This window comes from Oxyura jamaicensis, chromosome 3 (assembly GCF_011077185.1).
Source record: "Oxyura jamaicensis isolate SHBP4307 breed ruddy duck chromosome 3, BPBGC_Ojam_1.0, whole genome shotgun sequence".
NCBI lineage: Eukaryota > Metazoa > Chordata > Aves > Anseriformes > Anatidae > Oxyura > Oxyura jamaicensis.
Window position 1 is genome coordinate 11992355 of NC_048895.1, and position 16042 is coordinate 12008396.

The following is a 16042-nucleotide window of genomic DNA, read 5'->3' on the forward strand; positions in this document are numbered from 1 at the left end:
ATAGAATAGAATAGAATAGAATAGAATAGAATAGAATAGAATAGAATAGAATAGAATAGAATAGAATAGAATAGAATAGAATAGGTCTTATAGTCTTTGCTCACCTTTGCTTCCTCCCCGAACATCCTGTAAGTCTTGTGCAATCCCAAACTGCTTTTCCCCTGCATGCCACAATGCATCCTACACCCTACTGATGGGCTGAAGAGTATCCTAGTAGGATATTATTTGGACTCCTTCTCCTGCCCTTGTCTCTCTGATCTCCTTTGTAGGTGTGCAAGAGAGCTTTTATTACATAACCTAATAAATCCTTCAAATAAATGTATATGTAAAGTGAAATGCAGTTATAAAACTATCTACACATCTAGTTATAAAATATCTACACAACAGTAGATGTTGCTGTGCACATCTACTTGCCCAGCAAAATTACTTACTTTTGTTCCTTTACTGTATTAATATTCTAAGAGGTAGCTAGATAGAGAAGTATTTAAACTCTCAAAAATATAAATAGAAGTTATGCACAATAATATTTGCATATTACTCTTATATCACTGGAAGGTTTTACTATTGTGCTACCTTGACATTCACAGCAATGACACTGTGGTGTAGTATGCCCAGGTTTTGAGAACTCCACATTTTGAGTCTCCTCTCAGCACACTCAAAAACATGGCAGAGAGGTCAACATGTTTTTAGCTTAAACACCACTCTTCCATAATTCTGATTAATGAATTTCATTTCAGTGTTCTCTCCATCAACTATCTAAAGTTTTAACCTGCTACCAAATCAATAAAGACCTTCTAGTTTTCATTATTCAACTCTCAAATGCTTTTCTTTCCTTATCATTTCTTCCCCTGTCTTCGTTAGGTATATTAAGCACTTTGGCAAAATGCTATAAAGCCTCTAGCATAATACAGAATTACTTTTCCCAGTTTAAATTTAATCTACCTCTCTTTACAGTGCAAAGTTACATTCCCTGGAGTTGCAAATGACAAAGTAACAGCATGGCATTAATTCAAAGGACTTATGTGTCCAAGTGCAATGAACCAGGTCCCCTACAGATTGCATGATCACAGATAATCTTTCATAATTGAGCAGTTACTATGACATATTTCTGTGTTGGGTCAATACTTCAGTTTATAGGTTGTCATTGGTCTTATCCATACTACGTACCCAGTTTAAAGAAGACACAACACTTTCATCCTTGAATAAAACATTTAATCTCAAATAGATTACGCTGCACTGACATTAAATTCATATGCACAGAAAAATATATATATATACATGCATACAAAATGTATTTATATATATATATATATATATGTATGAAACCTTAAACCCACCAGCAAGAGGGTATACCACATTTTTATAAGAATTAATGACTGCCGAACTTGGTCTTGGGTGTTGGCACAATAACATTGTACAAATATCTTCAGTCAGTGAGGCACATTACGTTTAGCCTCATTTATCATAATTAGTTTAAGTATTTTCAACATTATAATAAAGGCCATGGAATTGATTTTAGTTGTTTACTTATTTTAGAGAAAATATTTTCCATTTGTCATCATCATTTCTGCTTTGCACTTGACCTTTTAATCAAAATGTCCACAGTCAGTCCTGTTCATCCTATGTTTATTCACTGATTACTTTTGCTCATGGTTTATGTTTGCTGACTACTGGTTACTGCTGGGTAACCAATAGTCAGCAGGATGACTCACTGGCATGATACACAGCTATTATACTGTTCTAGGAGATCACTGAAAGAAAAGTTGCTGGACTGTCTGACTGCCTTCTAGCACCTTCTCCTAGTCTGTGGACCAGCATATCATAACATTGAATGATAAAACGGAAATTGCAATTTTTGCCACCCAAGGAACTGATGAGGCAGTGCCTGAGCCCATGTCAGAAATTACTGATATTGCAGTTATGCTTTAAAAACTTCATTCTTTCTTTGTTAGCTGTAGCATTTCAGTTATGAAAAGTTATATATATATATTTATAAATATAAAAACTTTCTTAAGAAATTAACTAAACCAAACAGAAAGGGAAGGGAAGGGAAGGGAAGGGAAGGGAAGGGAAGGGAAGGGAAGGGAAGGGAAGGGGATCCTAATTAAGAAACACAGGATGAGTAACTGTATCATTAAAAAACATTATTCAGGATATTTTAATATATAAAGAGAGAATGGAATAAATCTTGCATAACTTGTACTTAAGTACAGACTGTAAAGTCATTTGCCAATAAGCAATTTGCAAAAAGAAGAAACAAACTCAGATTATTGTTGATCTGCAGTCCCTCCTTACTAGCTCAAAACTGAAAAGTAGACTTTTAATTAACAGATTTTACCAACTGGAAAAGGCAGTAAATGAAATAAATAAATAAATAAATAAATAAAGTCTCTGTAAAGTTTTCTAAAAGTTTGATCTGAAAGAGCCTTTCAAAGACTAAATTGGAAAGAAATATGGAACACTATAAACAGATGCATTTACGGAAGTGCTCTAAGCAATACAATCTTGCTTTTACTTAATATACATGGAGAATATTGATAGCAGAGCTCAATTATAAGTGACAGGGAAAGGTACTGAAAATTAATTTGAATAAAATGAAGGCCATCGATCATTGTCAACAACACTAAAAAGAAAAAAAAAAAAAAGCATTAAAAAAATAAAAAAGAACACAACCACCAAAATCCAAAAAAAAATGACAGCTCAGCATATTTGGGGAGACAACCAAAAATTAGAAGTAACCAAAAATTAGAATTAATCTGCTTTTATAGTTATTTGGGTCAAATAGAAATCATAAAATATAAAGGAAGAAAAGAACTGGTCTAACCACAAATGTATTTGCATATATGAAAGTTAACAAGAGAGTGTTCTTTCCCAAATCTGATAAATAATAGGATCTACTACCAGCATAACATCAGGTAACATATTCTTCAGAAAAGGGGTGCCGAATTTGACAGAGTAACAGCTACACTATGTCATAAAGCAGAGTTTGAAAATGAGCAGGCTAGAAACAGAGCAATGGTATCTTTTTTTTTTTTTTTTTTTTTTTTTTTGGAAAACTTTCCTCTAGAAATATAGACAGTTTCCAGCTTCTGCATAATACACTTGAAGCTTGTAACTGACAAATTAATCTATCAGCCATGGACATGAATGCTGAACGGAGCTGTTCAGAGACAACTTGTATTGATATTGAATTGGGGGTAGAAGAGAACAGAGAATTTTACCAAAAACTATTGATAAAGAAATTTTATCTTCACCTCAATTTCACCAGAATAGGAAAGTTAACTTGTATTTTATGTCCTCAGCTAAAGGAAAATATCTCAGCTAACCCTCACCATTATTCCTACTGAGTTTTTATTCTTCTCATTTGCACAAGATTATTTTAATCAAACCTATTTTTATTAGTTGAAATTATTTATAAATAAAATGCTGAAAATGCTAAGCATTCTACTGCAGAACAATGTGTATTTCCTTCCCTGCTCTCCAACCTCCCTTCCAGAAATTGTATCAGACCACTGCAGCAGTCCTGTATTTCAAAGAACAGAAAAGAAAATGAGTTGCCAAAGATGATTCAAAGAATTGATAGTAAGGAAAAAGGAACACGACCTACATTTGATGTATTTCAGTTCACTTTCTCCATGACACTGCCAGCTCCCGAACTGTTACAAGAATATTTTTCTGAAATCTTTTACTGAAACTAATATTCATGTGCTTCCATCAGTTCAAATATGACATGAAACAGAGAAGAAAATCTAATATTTTTGTCACTTCTGAAAATAACCTTAAAACACTTCTTATATAACTAATATGTAACTCCTATAGCAGATGCATAAGCTCAGAGAGCAAACTGTGGAGTGCAACCAGCTTGTCCCAGTCAACCTTTCCACTTAGCATGAAGAATGCACATTAGCCAGGAGACTATCTTTTCAGATATTCAGATATTGAATATGCTTTTTTTCTATCCAGGAGAAATATATACACTACAGAAAAAAAAAAAAAAAAAAAAAAAAAAAAAAAAAAAAAAGTGTCTCTTCCATAAAGTTATCATCTCACAGAGTATAAGAATGAATGGAGAATTTCACTTCTCAAATTATTTTTTCATGGCTGTTATGTGAGATTTCTGTAGGAAGAGCTGATAAACAACCAGTCTACAAATTTCCAACTTTTACACCATTCCTTCTGAGACAGTATGCACTCTCAGTCCAGAAAAGTGTAAAAATAGAATCCACAGCCTTCCTGAATCTGCCTCCCTATTAGGCAAGAGATACTACTTATATCTTCAGGAATATTCTATTCATTTTGGCCTCACTCAAGTAACAGAATTTACTGAAACCATTATGACAAAGAACTCAATTGGCCTCTGTTATATTTGTTCTATAGCAGTCCTAAATTTCTTAAACCTGCTGACAGGATTCTAGGATTTTGACTTTTCCATTGTCATTTAAATATTTTCAGTTTAATTCAGTTTAACTTAATTTTGTTAAGTGCCTTGGTTTTGTTTTCTGGAATGGTAGCTCAATTATTTCTAACTTTATCACCACTGAGCAAGTCCTGGTGTAAGAAGGCTGATCTTGATTCTTTGCTCATTTTGTAAAAATATCAACTGAAATGCCAAGGCTTGATTCCAACCTCACTTCTACTTGTCCTACAGTGTGACAATGAAATTGCCTTTATTACTTGTATGCAGTGCCAATAAGACCAGAAAGAAAGTTCAGAAAACATCCTAAACAGGAGTCTAAAGCATTCATCTAGGTTACTGAGAAACTTATCATAGCATGAGCTCATACCTGTATGAAACGTGCATATGGATGTTTAATATTTCCAGAATTGGAATAGGCTTAGCTGTACTAAATGTCTTTCCTTTACTCTTGCGGATTCAAGTCTTATCCAGTTAGAGTTTATGGCAGCTAAAATATCCTCATTTGACCATGTTTCATCTCCTTTTTAGTTCAAGCAAACACTATAGTCACACTGTTCACATTCGGATGGTTAATGTCTCATCAGTACTTTCATTATAAACCCTGAACTAAAAATTCATTCTAAAAAGAAATATAACTAGCATATTAGTTCAATACTTGAAGGCCTTTTATTAAAAATTTGAGAACATACTTTGACTTTTTTTAATCTACAAGAAGAAGAAAAGCAAATGAAAACCAAAACTAAATTCTCATTATTGTCTTTACACACAGAATAAAACAGTTTTCTCTTTGATGCTGGCAATCATTTCAGTTTGTCTCTGTTCATTAGATTCCCTCTAAGTTTTGATGTAGATGGAATGAGAGGCGTTAGTGAAATAAAATTTGCACATTACAAAGAGGACACGGGTATCATTGGGAAAGCTGAAATCATTCTCCTATAATATAAGAGTTTGAAGTACTAGGGGTTTGAGATGAACATGATGGCCTGATATCTGTCATAATTTTGCGTTTCCTGGGTGGTAAATCTCGTGTGACATGAATCAGATGTTTGCATTTTAGTTAACCATTATGAGTGGTACAGAATACTTTAACACCATCAGCATTTCATGTTGAGTTGATTAGCATGCAACCCAGACAGAAGTGACCTGGTAGACTGCACCGTCACAGCAGGATTTCTGATTCCAGTATTGCTTTCAGGAAGTAGACAGCTTAAAACTGTTCGTCCAGAAGTCTTGACAGACTCTCAGTTTCACTCAGCCAGGCTTACTGAAGAACTTTCTAGATCAATATAATCAAAGAAAATGTGCACAGGAGGCTCCCTTCTAATTCCAGTCTGCAAGAAAACCACAGTTAGAGTTACTGGCATTTGCTTTAAAGCATGTTTGGAGACACGTTTCTCTGTTGTTGACAAAAGATCAAACTGTCCCACTTAGAAAACAGCTTAAGAAAACAGCCAATTTATTCTTTTAGTAACTTTTGCCTTAGCAGTGTGACAGGACTTTTTTTCATTGGTAGGTTAAGCCCTATTGAGGAAATTGACAGATGCCATATTCCCAGAACAGGAGAGACTACTGAAATGGCTGGATGGATCAGGTTCTTCCTTGGCAGTTGCCACTATAAAATAAATAAAAAATAAAATAAAATAAAATAATAAAATAAAATAAAACAAAATAAAATAAAATAAAATAAAAATCACTGTACTGTTTATCACAGTTATCTATAAATGTTTTCAAGTCAGAGGAAGACCTTCCAGCTTCACCAAACAGCATGTTCTCTGCAACCAAAGCATCCAAGCTGTTGACAGAGAATGCAACTGTAAATAGCTCTCAGAAGCTTGTTATTTTAGAGGCTGCAGATGTTATCCAGTTTAAAACATGCACAAAATCACAAAACTTGGAAATTCACTGAGGCATCAGCTGACAAATAGCCTGTTGATAGGTGAGAGAGAGTTCACACTCATGGAGCCTACTGGGATCTCTTCTTTAGTTATGCCTGCCTAACCTTTGGAGAATTTTCTGCTACAGCATGTCTTCTGTTATTTGGAGTCTCAGTTTTCTCTTCCTGCTACCAGCAATGAGTCCAAGAATCAATCAGGATTCTTCTCTGTTTTTTCTTTTTCTTTTTTTTTTTTTTATTATTCATCTGTCATCTTCTATTCTCTCTATATTATTTCCAACACCAGAGATTTGCAATGGCCCTAATAAATTTTACAGATTCTGTTGAAAAAGGACCAACTCCTTTAGCTACTCCATTCTTGATAAAAGTTGTATCAATTAACTCATAGATAGGTGAACATATTACTAGAAAATCTGACCTAGAATCTTCTTCCAAGACATATTAGTAGTGAATGATGTAACAGAGACAAAATATTGTTTTGCCAGGTTTTAAAAGAAAAATAGATTTGGAATAAGTAAGAAAAGAATAAACAAGAAAAAATGTCAGTGAAATGGACAAAATCATTCTGCAAATGTGTAAATAGATCTCCAGTAGTGAGAAAGATTTGAAATTTGTCCGAGATCCTTTACTGATGTCCCTCAGAGCCTTAATGAGAGGACACGGAAATGCCCTTTGCACTGCTTTGTATACAGACAGGAGTAATCTGACTGCATCTACAGAAAGCAGGCTGTTAAGAATTTCAGAATGGCAAGCAATTTTGGTTGGAAACAAAACTTTACCTTGAACTTTATCAGTATACATACCTTTCCCACAGCTTGATATGGTGATACAAGATATTATTAAGAGTGCATGTATTATATGAAGAGTTGAGATTTGTGAAAATATGCCATTGCTGGTCTCAGAGATCTTGACTGTCCTGAGCACTGCCTGATCTCTGTGGAGTGTCTTTACATGCATTGATGGAAGAGGGGTTTGCAGATGATGAGTTACCTCTTTGTTGCTTCTAACTGAAAGTGGCCGTTATGAGCATACGAAACAAAATTGTGTTCCCTCCGTTCCTCATACTGGTTCCCAGCTAGACTAGAAGAGAATGAGTGAAAAGCTTTCCATACTCAGGTGAGAAGGAATGGAAGAAGAATGAATAAAAACAGAAGCAAGGGGAGAATAATAAACAGGCACTGGTGGAGGCTGCCAGCAAGTGGGGCAGAAGGGAGCAATTGGAACAGAAAACACTGCCAGAAGCAAGAATTTAAATGCAGTCAGGCAAGAGCTTGGCAATTTAGCAGCAGAAATGCATTCCTCATCCCTCCCTAGTGCCAGATCTGCAGAGAGGATGACTTCATGCCACAGGTTTCCCTGTTAACTCAAATGGCTTACATCTGTGCTACTGACCTGAGAATGCTGACTGTAAGGTATTGCACTAAAATATTGAGTACTGCAGAAATGCCTGCTCATGTTTGCATAATCCATACCAACAGACTACAAAATTTCCATTGATTTTCAACCTTAATTACCCTTTGATTCTATTACCATAATTAGGCCAACATTTTGGTACAAATCTACTGGAAGAAGCATTGGTTGATTCTGAAACTCCCACCTGTCATTTTCCTTCAGCTGATTGTATGTTTATTATGGTTGGCTGCACTTACCATAAATCATCTGAAAAGGTGACAGGGAAGGGTTATAGACCCCTAGTGTCAATTTAGTTGTGTAGCTTTAAGTGTCTAATTGCTGTTTGAGAGGCAGTCAGGTGCCTAAGCTTAGGCAACAGAAGAAATCCCAAAGACTGCTAAGATCCGAGACTGCATTATAACTTGTATTAAGAATTTTGCAATCAGTCATACCAAATAGTCATCTACAGAGAAGAACCACTGTGACTCAGATGCTGAAAACAAAAGTCATTTTGTGCTTTTCATTTTTGCCAAAATGCCAAAAAGCAACCAACCATGAATCTTCTGTGATACCATCCAGATCCTTGCACTAACAACATGCATTTTACACTGAGGTTTTGTATTTTGTATGTCACGGTATGTAATATACTGCAATTTTATTATACAACCTTGAAGAATTTCACAGACATTAACTAATTACTCTTGATAAGACTCCTCTAAGATAGGTGTGAATAGTAAATTTACATTTTATAGGTGGGGAATCTGAGACAGAAGAACATAGACCTGTCTCACATTACAGAATCACAGAATCACAGACTTTCTAGGTTGGAAGGGACGTCAAGATCATCAAGTCCAACCTCTGACCTAACACTAACAGTCCCCACTAAACCATATCCCTAAGCTCTACATCTAAACGTCTTTTAAAGACCTCCAGGGATGGTGACTCAACCACTTCCCTGGGCAGCCCGTTCCAATGTCTAACAACCCTTTCGGTAAAGAAGTTCTTCCTAACATCCAACCTAAAACTCCCCTGGCGCAACTTAAGCCCATTCCCCCTCGTCCTGTCACCAGGCACGTGGGAGAATAGACCAACCCCCACCTCGCTACAGCCTCCCTTGAGGTACCTGTAGAGAGCGATAAGGTCACCCCTGAGCCTCCTTTTCTCCAGGCTGAACAAGCCCAGCTCCCTCAGCCGCTCCTCATAAGACTTGTTCTCCAGGCCCCTCACCAGCTTCGTAGCCCTTCTCTGGACTCGCTCAAGCACCTCCATGTCCTTCTTGTAGCGAGGGGCCCAAAACTGAACACAGTACTCGAGGTGCGGCCTCACCAGAGCCGAGTACAGGGGGACGATCACCTCCCTAGCCCTGCTGGCCACACCGTTTCTTATACAGGCCAGGATGCTGTTGGCCTTCTTGGCCACCTGAGCACACTGCTGGCTCATATTCAGCCGACTATCAACCATCACTCTCAGGTCCTTCTCTGCCTGGCAGCTCTCCAACCACTCATCTCCCAGCCTGTAGATCTGCTTGGGGTTATTGCGCCCCAGGTGCAGGAAACATTGTTGTAAAACCATTGAAAAATAAATCACTATTAGCCAAAAGAGCTCCAGACTCAGACTAAGTACATGGAAGTAACATCCTCTCATTCCTGCATGACAGCTTTCAGCAAGGGTTCGTTCCTTCGCTGAACATTTGCTTGAAACCTAACACAATACAAGCTTAACACTATATAAGGGGTTAACGTAGTAAAAATATGGCAAACACTTTTTAACTAGGGCTTGTCAAAACTTTTCTGATTGATGTGCCTCCTGCAGTAGAGACACTACTGAGGGATGTGACATCTCAGCCAGAACCACTGTCAGGAAGCAGCCAGGGAAGATCTGGAGCCCTCTCTGGGGAGACAGGGAGCAGCTGGGACATGTACTACTCCTGACCAGGGAAGCAGGGGTTTCCCTGGCTCGTAGCCTTCTGCCTGCCAGCTTCTCACTTTGCAAGTAGCTTAGCTCCACCGACTTATCAGGAAGACATATCCTTTGTATCCTTCACTCCCCAGACAGTCAAGAGTCCCCCAGCAGTTCCAGAAGAGAATTTATGAAGTAGCAATGTATATTGAGAAATTGCTTATGGAGCCATACGAGGCATTCCGTTTTGGTTCTCACATAACTACACTTCTGCTTTGATTTTTCTGATATAAAAATTAAAAATGTAAAAATATACATTCTTTCATCCCAATTCGGGACTTTATTTTTTTTTTTTTTGTACTGCTTAAAGGGATAGTAACTTTTTAGCCAATAGCCGATTCAGAAAAATCCTGTACTTTTAAATTGGTAACATCTAGAAATAGCATAATTTCAGACCCTTAAAACTTCAAAGAGATCCCCACATCTCCTGCCATTCCTTCATTGCCCACATTTCTCTGACAAGGTTTTTTCTCAGGCAGGCAGCTGCGTAAAAGGAATGGTTGAAACAACACAATGTGATAATATCTCAGAGGCCTAAGTAGTGTGATGATGCTTTTTTTTTGTTGTTGTTGTTATTTTTTTCCTTCTAGCTTTCTTGAAAGGTGGCATGATTTTTGGTAAATGATATCTCCCTGGTAAATATTTTCTCCAAAAACAAGCTATGTGGAAAACGGCCACTGTATATGTTCACTTTTCTTGCTTGCATTTTGAAAAGCATAGAGTGACAGGGTTATTTACTCATGATTCATACCTCTGGAATCAAAATGAAAGTAAACTGCTGCCTGATTTCTATTCAGGAATGCAAGGATACCACAAAGTAAAGAAATATTTAATGTAAATTTTGAAGGGAATAAAACCTCATGCTATAGGCATGCCACGTAATAGCTAATCTGATGTGGCACTTCTACAATTTAATACAATGCATCAAGAAACGATACGCAATACAGCCCATGACATAAACATCCAATTTTAGTAGATGTTCTTTTTGCTACATTCAAGCCTTTTGCTGTGTTCTGAGATATTTATGGAAGATTCACTTCCACTGTAATCCTGGGTAAGAGGTGATACATAGCACTAGGATGTGCAGCACCATAAAAACAGCTATGCGAGCTGACTAAATTCTGTGAAAAACACCTGTTGGAATAAACATTGTGTACCAGAAAAAGGTGATAGATGTCAGTGAAAACTGCAAGAAATCTACTGTTTGCATACATCATTCCCTGTGGCTAAATCCATCACTTCCATTGCACATAAATTGGCTATATACTGGGGAAAAAAAAGCAGAGCATTAGACAGCTAGATCAGAAAGATGAAACAGCTTCAAAGTTCTTGAGTAAGACGAGCAAAGCAAGCTTTATATGGTTGGTTGAGAATGGATGGAGTAACAGATGTGTTGTGAAAGAATTCACAGCCTGTATTGAAAAGCAGCACATTGCTCTTAGACACCATTGCGTACAGCCTATAAGGAATACAGTCCACACAACTATGTCTACATGTCTATTTTTTGTTTGAAAACAATACTGAGACAAATGTTTTGCATATATGAGGATGACAATAGAGATGTTACAAATGCAATTTCTGTAGCCTGTCAGAAAATAAGGATGTAGGAGTGAAGAAAGACCACGTATAAACTCAATTAATAATGCAATGCTGAAATTTAGGGAAAAGATAGAAACATTTGAAATTTGAGGTTGTTCTAAATTTTTAAATAATCTCCATCAAAATTTGTAACTGTGAAATTGATTTGCTTGATTTTGTTTAGATAAATTCTATTGGCTATCCAGATTAGAGGAGCAGGGCTGTGGAATGTCAGCAAAAAAAAGAGCCATATTTGATGTTCTGTAGCTTAAATTCTTACGCAATTTCAAACTCATTCAGGATCACTTCATTTACTCCAGTTTGGAATGATTACAGACAAAATATAGGTTTGAGAGTGATCCTCAAGCACACTCCATATCCTCCTGTCCCTGTTCCCAGAAGAAGCGGGCCAGGGTATATGGGAGAAATGTTCCAAAAGAGTCATTAATCTCAGAGAAACTGGGAGCACAGGAGAGCATTAATACTATGGAGGACTAAACAGTATCTGCACATTTCAAAAAATTTGTCACAGAATCAACGGAATGGTAGATGTAGGAAGGGACCTCTGAAGATTAACTAGTCCAACCCCCCTGCCAAACAGGGTCACCTAGAGCATGTTGCACAAGACTGCATCAGGCAGGTTTTGAATATCTCCAGAGAGGAGACTCCACAACCTCTCTGGGCAGCCTGTTCCAGTGCTATGTCACTCCCACAGTAAGAAGTGTCCTCTCATATTCAGATGGAACTTCTGTGTTTCAGTTTGTGCCCATTGCCTCTCGTCCTGTCACTGGCCAACAATGAAAAGAACCTGGGCCCATCCTCTTGATACTCTCCCTGCAGATATTTAGACACATTGATAAGATCCCCCCTCAGTCTTCTCAAGAGAAACAGGCCCAGTTCTCTCAGCCTACCCTTGTACAACAGGTGCTCCAAACCCCTAACCATCTTTGTAATCCTCTGCTGGACTTGCTGGACCCATACTGACCTCTGGGGGTCACTGTAATTTGTCACCATTCCCTTCAAAGGAAGATCCAAAAAAAGCAAAAGGAGACTGGATTCATCAGTCCTTTATTTGGAATATGGTGGCTTATGCAAAATCTTCACTGGAAAGAAACAGAATGGTGTACTTGCTACTTACATGCAATCACAACTATCTTGAATCACAAAAAGCTGAAGAGAAGAATAGAAATTTGCTTGTACCATGAAAGGTGTCTTGGATGTCATTACAGTTATTGCAATGAACTAGATGAAGACAGCTTAAAGCTTTACTCTGATCAGCTATCATATTTCCCAAGTCATATTCAGCACTAATGACTACCTGCATGACACAATGGAACTCCTAATTATTTTTCATTAAGCAAAGAAGCAAAAAATGTTACTGAGGAGTTTTGAATATTTCCAATATATCAAGATACAGCTTTGGGACCCTTAATCAGTCTGTAAGGCTGTGTAGAGCAATAAGCATAAACCCAGGGACTGGTAAAAATTAGATAGTTCTAGTGACCCCTACTTGTACATATTTAAACAAAACAGCAGGGAAATAAAAATGAAATCCCACAGCTTGGTATACAAAATGACAGGTGTTGATAATGGAGTGCACAAGTGACAAGGCTAAGGAGAAGTTTTTCACATACTCAGAGAAAAAACAAACAAACAAACAAAAAAACTACATCAGTGAAGAGACTTGAAATTTCATTGAGAAAACAGACACTGAAAAGGGGAAATAATCTAAGAAAATCAAAAAAAAAAGAGATGAAGTAAATTAATTTCATTTTAAGATAAGGAATGGTGTTATGAAGAAGGCAAATGAAATGACAGCTGAGAAAGGGCATACAGGAAACTGTATGCACAGATTGTGAATTAAAAATTTCAGTAAGTCTTCCCAATTTCCTGACTCCAAAGAGGAAAGGGGATGAGAAATATGGGGGGTTAGAAACTAGAATAAGAATAAAGACAATGTGATGTAGATGAGCTAAAAAAAACTAAAGGTTTTTGGATAAACCAGTTGGAAATTACTTTAAACTATTACCGTCTGAAATCTCTTTAGTGATCTGTGGAAAATTAGTGGTGGTCTTATACTAGTTCCTAACAATAGTCATCTAAATATCATCTTCACATTGGCAACTTTATAAGAAATGGCAAGAAGCAAAGAGTTGTGAGAAAGAAAGAGTCTTAAATAACTTCTATGGGGATTTGTTTTCAAGGTCAGCCAAGCAATTACGTTGTGAATAACCCCCCTTTTTTCATTTTTTTCTTCTTTTGAAATTTGCACTAACATTTTACTTTGCAAACTATATTTATGAGAATTTGTTTGGTAACCCCTCTAATTCCTGAGCTATGGTTGGATAATTTTAAGAATTCAGGGCTTGAAAACCAAGCACCATTGACTGATTTTATGTGCACATTTGGGAACATTCTTGCTGAGATGACCATACTCTTACAAGAGGTCTTTGAAATGATTTCTGTCTTGGAAAATTAAACTGTTTTTTATTTGCTTTATACCTTAGTTTCCCATTAGCAAAACAGAAATATCCCCTTTCCTGTTTGTGAAAATCCACTTCTTTATGTTGCTTGGTCACACTGAGCAATATTCCGCCATGATACTTGCCAAGTCAATTTATAGATAAATCTATAATTTATTATAATTTATAATTATAAATTATAATTATAATTTTCTCAAGCGAAATACGCAGAATTTTAAAATTAAAGTAATTTATCCCTCTTTTTTTTTTTTTTTTTTAGAAGTCATGCGAGAGAGGAAAAGAAAGAAGTTGGTTTGGTGTAAAGCAAAGCATAAAACAGCTTAAAACAAACAAACAAAAACAAAAAAAGTGTAAGTTGTGCTGTTCTTTACCTATACTACAGGTATAAAATGAGAGCCTTAAATAAGAGATTTTCTAGAAAATGTAAAGCCCTACATTCAATGTTATATTTAATCTTCAAAAAGCCATTAAGTATAATGCCATATGGCAAAACTGATAGGGAATACTAAGATGGGAATTGCAAGATGGCTAAAGCACCTAAAGAAAATATATATGTATATTCATAGCAGCTATATGACATTACCAGCCAAGTCCCTGCAAGAAGGATCTCAGGATCATTTTAATTTACTACTTGCATTAACAACTTTGCCACAAATCATCAGAGTCATCTCTTAAAACTTGCTGAGGACACGAAGTTGGAAAGTACTATTAGTAGAGGAGTACAGATACCAAGCAAAAAAAAATAAAATATATATATATATACAAAAATGACCTCAGAGACAAAAGTAACAAAATGGGATTAAATTCAGTACAAATTGTAAATTCATACACCGAGGAATTAATAGGAAATCTGAGTCAGGAGTTATCAACAAAGAATGATAAGAATTGACAGATAGGACTCATAAAACAGATAAGAAGCAGTAGCAGACAGCATAGCGTTTGTAGCCACAGAGACTGTGTCCATGCTAATAAGGTGAACAGGAGCAGAGCCTGGGTCAGTGTGGAGTCCACACCATTTAACCTCACATAGCCATCGGTTTGACTTGCAATAGCTAGCACTCTCTCCTGCAGTTCCCAAGGAAAGATCTGCAGTGCAGGTCAAGGCCTACTTCCACAGGCAGTGTTGAGAAATTCATCCCATGCTGGAGATGAAGAGTGTATGGACACAGGTGTACCCTGCTACTTGTTTTGAAGGAAGGAGGCTTGTCTTGACTATTAGATTTCTTAGTCAAATTCTGGTCATTATTTCCAGTAATGACAGGGAAAATTTGTCCCACTGTGCAAGGCACTGATGTTAAGGCCTAAAGTATATAGATTTCTCATTACTCAGGGCTAGGAAAGACAAACACAGGCTGGGGAAGGTTTCAAGATGATTAGGAGGATGGAAAGCCCATCACTATACGAAGGAAAACCAGAAGAATCCAACTTGTTCAGCCTACATTCTCAAAGGCTGTGATCACCTATAACTCTTGTCTATGAATACCTGTGGGGAAATAAAAAGAATGAAGAAAACAAACTGCAAAAGACCGTGTTGGCGAAAAAACTGTTTGATTTGAACTGCTTACTGATACATTTAGGCTGAAAAGCAGAAGGAAGTTTTATGCAGTCAGAAGAGCAAGGTTCAGTAACAGCTTTCTGAAAGACTGCCAGGGCGACAAAGGACCAGGTTTCACAGTCTGCTGACCTCGTGGATTCCTCTTCCCTTGGATTCAGTCTCAAAGACTAAGAGTATTAAAATATCAAAGCAAAGCTGTATGCTGCTTTCCAAACTGTGCTTTAACATTGACATCTTAGTAAAAACACAAAGTGATGATTACTGTATCTCCAGGATGAGGAACTGTAATTCATAATTTTGTTTCTTGGTCACAATGCAGCTACTCACTGAAAAAATACTGATCATCTTAGCAAGAGATTAACCTTCTCATAGACATCTCCAAAGCTGTGCAATGAACTCCCTTTGGAATTACAAATCACCCCCAGCCTTAAATACTTTCAGCTTCAGTGTCACAAATCTGTAGCACTTTTACAGACAGAGAATTGCATGTATTGCTTTCTTTGGTAGTTAAAATGTAAACATAAATCTAATATGTACATAAATCTTCCATGAAAGAATGAATCAAGCAAGAAATAAAACTATCATTTTATCTTAATACAGTACTGGAAAAGGCTTAGCAAAACTGTGAAGAGGTAGTGAAGGAACCATGAAATAATAGTTGTATCTGGCCTACTCTTTGTGTTCCAAACAGTGACAGGAGGTTAGTTTTATTGGAGAGGTTCAAAGATATAATAAAATAATATATCAGCAAATCTTCATATAAA

At 36.8% G+C, this 16042-nt stretch overlaps 1 long non-coding RNA gene across 1 annotated transcript in view; it reads right to left on the minus strand.

Moving 5' to 3' along the window:
- Positions 1 to 4467: 4467 nt before the first annotated feature.
- Positions 4468 to 16042, minus strand: part of LOC118164934 — a 122513-nt gene continuing 110938 nt past the window's right edge. Inside the window, exon 3 of the long non-coding RNA XR_004749758.1 lies at positions 4468 to 5748. This is a non-coding gene — a long non-coding RNA (uncharacterized LOC118164934). The remainder of the gene's footprint in view (positions 5749 to 16042) is intronic.